This window comes from Poecile atricapillus, chromosome 2 (genome assembly GCF_030490865.1).
Source record: "Poecile atricapillus isolate bPoeAtr1 chromosome 2, bPoeAtr1.hap1, whole genome shotgun sequence".
Lineage (NCBI taxonomy): Eukaryota > Metazoa > Chordata > Aves > Passeriformes > Paridae > Poecile > Poecile atricapillus.
Window position 1 is genome coordinate 53,572,969 of NC_081250.1, and position 6,398 is coordinate 53,579,366.

Here is a 6,398-nt window from a genome sequence, read left to right on the forward strand (position 1 = left end):
AAACACAGAAATGTGGTTTGTAGGTTTTTTTGCTTTGTCTTCTCATCTCTCCAGTTCTCCCTCTCCAAGTTTCTTGCTTGTAAAACTGAATGAACAGAATGCACCTGAAGATTTCAGGTCAATTAATGTGCATTTGGATTAGCCTAGTACTTCTGCAAACCTACCCTAAAGAATCCCTAAATAATTTCTCATCCTTCTCATTTCCCTCTGGACAGCACCACTGCTTCTCAGGGGAAATACCGGAAGTGGTTAACTCAGGACAAATGCTTGCTGACACCCTGTGCCATTCCAGAATCAGTAGAATAAAACTGTGTTGCATACAAACCTTATTTTAGATCCAGATAATAAAACAGTTCATGTTGACAAATGCTAGCTATGTATTAATAACACTACTTATGGCACACAGTTGATTTTTGATTTTTTTTTAAATTATAATTTGCAAAAGTATTTTAAAAGGCTGTTATCTGTGTGAAAAACACAGCACCAGCAGCTGGGCTCCAGCACTATCAGATTTGCTGGAGGAATAAAGACGTATCAACACTTTGGAAGACAAGGGGCAACCTCCTGAAGTGCAGGTAACCTTCACAAAATGTCATCGCATTAACCCTCCACCCACTGCTTAGAGCTATGATGTGAACACGTGAACACAAACAGGGGAAGCTCTCATTTCTGTCTCACGCCTATGCTAAGACCTTCCTAAACTGAAAACACAGCTGGTTCTAGTGTGCAACTTTCACCAACTGACAAGGCTGGCATCCCTCGATGTAACGGAGAAATTTAATGAGGTTTCAATATGTCACACTAATAGAGCTAAATCAGAGCTACTATGACTGTCAATGACGTTATCCTAATAACTTCTCACCCTAGATATATAAATGGCTCCTGAAGAACATGACTTATCTGAGCACTAAGTTGAACAGGGTTTAAATAGCATAATTAAAGATAATATGAATCTATTCATGTTAAATATACTGAAATACTTCAGATACTAGAATAAATACAGTCTAATCTCTCGGGAAGGATTAGTGTGATAAAGATGACTACAGTTCCACTGCTTAATTTTGTCATGTAGATGCTCCCTGTAGACACTGCAGAGAGATAATTTTTCTAAAATAGAAAATTAAGATCTCTTTCAAAGGCAGGCAGATCCAAAGCTTAAGAAAACAAGATCTTATTCAACCTTATGAAAATGGAAAGCTAAAACCGCCAAATGTAAAATGGTATTGAATAGCATTCACACTCATCCAATTTAATGAAATTTTGGATTCTTGATGTCAACTGTAGTGCCTTGGGTGGTAATGCACAACCCATGCACTGAATTACAAAACTGTAAGTTATAACTTCTGTAATGTGTTTAATCTAGGTAAATAATTGTAGCTTTTTGTATCATGTACATTAAAAACACAGTAACACAAACACTTCTTTACACTGGTAAGCAAAGTCGTGTGTCCTAAAATGTGGCTCAAAAGCCATTACAATAAGGATATATAAATTGACATATTAAGATTTTTAAAATTTATTCAAGTCATATTGGAGTATTTTGGTAATGATTCTGAGAAAGCAAGATTTCTTACATCAAATATTTAGTAATACCAACGAGTAAAGTAAATAATCTCTGAGACTTAGCATGAGAAAAATCACCAGATGGTAAACTGACAAGCTTTTTAAAGGAAATTCAGATAAATATAGCCCAAGCAAATTAATTTTCATTGCTATTTACCATACATTGCAGATATGACCCTACTTACATCAAAGTTGTTAAAAAGATAAACTTATCTTAGAAATAACCAAAGAGCTACTGGGTAGTGATAAACATATGCAACAGACAACTGAATAGGATTAACACTGCTGAAAATACAAACAAATACTAAATAAATTCATGCAGGTATGTAATTCAAAAAGAAAAAAAAAAAATAGTTTCCACAAAAATATGACTGAAATAGTAACAGTGGTGATAAAAATTCCTTTGCCTGGATTACTGATTCTCCCTAACTGACCCTACCCTTCTGCAGTCAATCAAATCAGAACTGAGACCTACAGGAATGAAGAAATACCAAGATTCAGTGAGAAATGTATATACTTTTTTTCTTTCCCTAGAAGCAGTACTCTATACTGGTGATGCTGAGACATCCAAAACCAAATTAATTTCCCAAGAATAGAGGAAAAGTCTGAATCTGGACAAACACCAGACTGTAAAATTTTAGTTCAGCAGTCTTCATTTCTGAGAAATTATTCAATGAACTTGAGAAGCTTTTATAAAACTTTAACTTCAGACAGCCACTGTCATAATATTGTAGCTACACTATGTTAAGTTTTAAACACACTGTGTTGTGTGAAAAATATGAATAGTTTACATCTCATTAGGAAAAAAGTAATCCTGACTTAAGTCTTACAGCTGAATGAAGACAAGAGCAAATAAGCCCAAATAATGGGATATGTATAGAGTTTACACCAATTACAAAAATGACATTGAGAATAGTCTTCATATTCTGCTCTACCGAAGAATTACTAAAATATAATTAAAAAAGACCCATTTCATCATATCTTATTCCACTTTTAGAAATAAAGAAAATGTTGACAGTTATCAGTGACAACAAATATTACTACTCTATTTCTATACAAACTATGCATATTGCAACGTAGTCAAACTCAAACATTAAATATCATTTACTGTCTTCATTATTCATTTACAGATCTGACAGATTCTTCTTACATTATACTCATCCTACAAGGCATTTAATGTATAATGTACATTTTAAACAGCATATACAAGGACAGAAAAGCACTCCATCATTTTGGGGGTTGTTTTTTTTTTTTTTTTCAGAGAGCAATACAACTTTATAAAATGAAAACTGGTGGGGAGATTACTGGAAATTCTGTCTTCTTTTTTTTTTTTTTCTTTTTTTTTTTATCTTCCCTGCATGAGGGAATAGGAAAAATCTTTGGTATTGTCATGAGGTCACCGGAAATACTGCAGCAGTGAATATAAACAGGTCTTCATTAGGTGACTGCTGCATTGTGGTCATTACTTGGGAATGGTTCTGGATTATAATCTTATTTTTATTGGCTCTAATTTAAAGATACCTTTTTCAGTTGGTGGAAAAATAATGCTCCTTCTTTAGTTCTAAGAAGAGCAGCCTAAGGCTGGAATGCTCTAAAGAAACCCAAGCTTTTGTAAAATGATGTCATATGCCAACTGTGCCAGGCAAATGTTTAGTAATAGCTAAAACATTCTATAAATAAAACAAGTCCCTTGTTAAAAGAGGCTGAAAGTGATCAAAGCACTTTTGTCTGTTCAGACACTCAACAGATGTGAAACGAGTTTTGCTTACAGTGAGGATGGAGCCGCAGTTTTTTTAGCGTTATAAGTAGTAACAGAGTGCATCCTGAACTATCCCTACTTGCAAAGAAACTAAATAAAATAATACAGCAAAATGAGTGAAACAAAAGGGGCATTCAGCATTAAACAGGCATTTTTTGCCCCTGAAAGACACAGAGAAAAGCCTTAAATATCTGAAACTATTATTTAATAGTTGCAAGGCAATAAAGCAGAGATATTTCAAAAGAACTGCCAACAAATTGTCCACTCAAGCTGAAGGGACCATTTGATACCACTAGTGATTTGACTCAGCATGTCATCCATGACTATTCCTTTACACTGTCACATTTATAAAACATTTCCTTTTTACCAAGAAACAGTATACGTGAGAAAATATTTTGAAAATAAAGTATTTCATTGATTGAAACATATTCTTCAGTTTGTCTCTGACCTTGTTCTTGCTCTATGTCTGAAATTGCCTTAAATATTATTCAAAAATGGCTATTCAAATGCACCTTAGAAACTGAGGAAACAGATTTTTTCATCTAAGTACACCTTACAACAATTTTTTTATGCTACACTTGTTCTTCCCTCTTTGACTTGCAGAGGTACAAAATAAGAAAGGAGGCAGACAATTCTAAAACCAGTCCTGGCCATATCTGCAAGACATACTTGGAAATTTTAAATTGAAACTTTTTGTCCTAATATTTCCTTAACACTCTGAAGCAACAAAAATCAAACATAACTGTACCCACAACATTCAGCACACTTTTAAAAACTTCCCTGACCCAGACTGGTAAAGGAAAAGGGTGCACATCAACATTAAAAGGAAAGCTACACACACCCAAGTTTGGAATAATGGTTTGAAAGAAGCTGGTTTATGCTGAACTCTATCCTGGGTATTCGCCTCTGTGGAACTAAAGCTTCACCATAAGAAGACATGAACACAAGCCTACTTCTTTCCAACACACAGTACCAGGACAAAAATAAGCCTGAATCAACCTTTTGACCAAGTGAGGACACTGCTCACATTCAGTAATAGGTTCAATATGCAAGAACTTAATTCTTTGCAAAATTTGATACCTTTGTTCCAAACTCTTGACACTTTTCCAATCAAATGCTCAATGAAAATGCAATACTTAGTTATTGTAAATACTGCATTTCTAATACACAACTTTAGCTGTGACAAATTAATATCATAAAGCACTTTTCACAACAAAACATAACATAAGATGTAATTTCAGGTGAAATTCTTAGTTCCTGTTCACTTGAAGAACTATGTAAAGCATGAGATGCTATGTAAAATTTTGAGCTGACTTCTGCAGTAAAGCTAAGTGTTTCATTATAATCTTAGATTACTTTAGCCATGTTCTCCCTAAGGGAAACAAACAACTGATTCATGAATTGTGAACAAGAATTTCCCAGATAAGAAAACTTCCAAACTGATCTACTTATGGTCCATCTGAAAAATGCAAACCATTCAAGGTAAAACCCACAAAGCAGATCTTCAGATTTTTTTTTTTTTACCTATCTTCACCCTATACTCTTTCCCACTACAAATTACCTGCAGGCACATATAACTTCATTTTTCCATTCAAAACCATTTTTTTCCCAGTAATTAATGCTACATAAATAGACCATAGTCTTCCAAATACATTTTTATATCTCGTCTCCTAGCCTATATTCTACTTCAGAAAAAAACAACGAAACAACTGAATCACACACAAGAAAAACATCAAACCATGTTACACAGACAAGCCTTCTGAAAACAGGCCATTTAAGGTGTTTCTAGACATACCATATTTTTCCAGATGTTCTGTGCCCATTAATGCAATTTAGTCTTGGAAGGAATTTGACCTATCTCTAAAATACTTCATCACTAAAGGCAAAGACACCTGACTTCCTGGAACTGTTTCAAAATGTTTTTGTATTAGTTTTCTTCTGTGTGTTTCAAAGCAGGGTTAATGCTCATTAGTTGTAGCTCTTAGAAAAAGTCTAACTTCTAGACAAGAAATATTAAACACCCTCATCTGTGGATTACTAACCTCTTAAGTCTTTCCTTTATAGTTTCTGACGAGGAGTCACTTGATTGACCTAGGCTTTATTTCTGTGATCTCTTACATTCATTATGTGGATGAGATGAGGCATGCAGCTTCTCAGTTGTTTTCCTGTTGTACTGGAAAGTTTTAAGTGGAAAGAATATCTCAAGGATTTGGTAGCTCTGCACCTTCAACAGGTTGGATTTCTGATGGAGAAAAGTAGGTCTTTACCTAGTGGTCTCAGTTCCAATTTTAACATCTATAATGATAGCCTCACCCAATGATCTTTTAGAAAACCCAGAAATAATCCCAGTAAGATTACTATAAATCAATACTTTTCATAGTATGATGTGTGAGGTTTTAATAATGGTATTCTCAGAAGGTCATAGGAAAGTAAATATGTACCCAGAAACTTGTAAAATTAGCTGCACAATGGAAATATTACATCCAAATGTTTTGTACAGAAGCAAAAGAAGTATCTTCCTCTCTCCATGAGAGGTGTTCCAGGGAACTGTGATCTCAGAGAACAAAACTTTCAGAGACTTTAAAATAAATAAATAAATAAATAAATAAAAGGCAAGCTGAATTTTATTTCTGGATAGCACAGGAGAAAACAAAAGGGGAATGTTCCTTATCAAAGGACTGGGTGGAGCTTGCCTAAATCTTACAGATCCACAAAGGACTTTAAGGCAGGGAAAGTATATCCCTGTAACCTCTACAAGTTTAGAATTTCTAAATGTCACTTCTATAAAGATCATATGAAGATCCCAATAATTGTCCTACTCTCAATAAATCCAGTAAGGGCCCTTCTCTTTGTCTAAACCATGAAACAATTAGAAATTAATTAAGAGCAGTTTATTTACCCATTATAATTGATAAAAAGAAATATTAATACCTAGAGCAGACTGGCAATGTTAAAAAATGACAAATTAAAGCCTTCCAGTGGGGCTCCAAGTTCCTGCATTCTTTTGAAATGCCTGCATACTTGCCAGCTCCCTACAAAAATATCATGATGATACAATGGAAAGTTGATACAATAA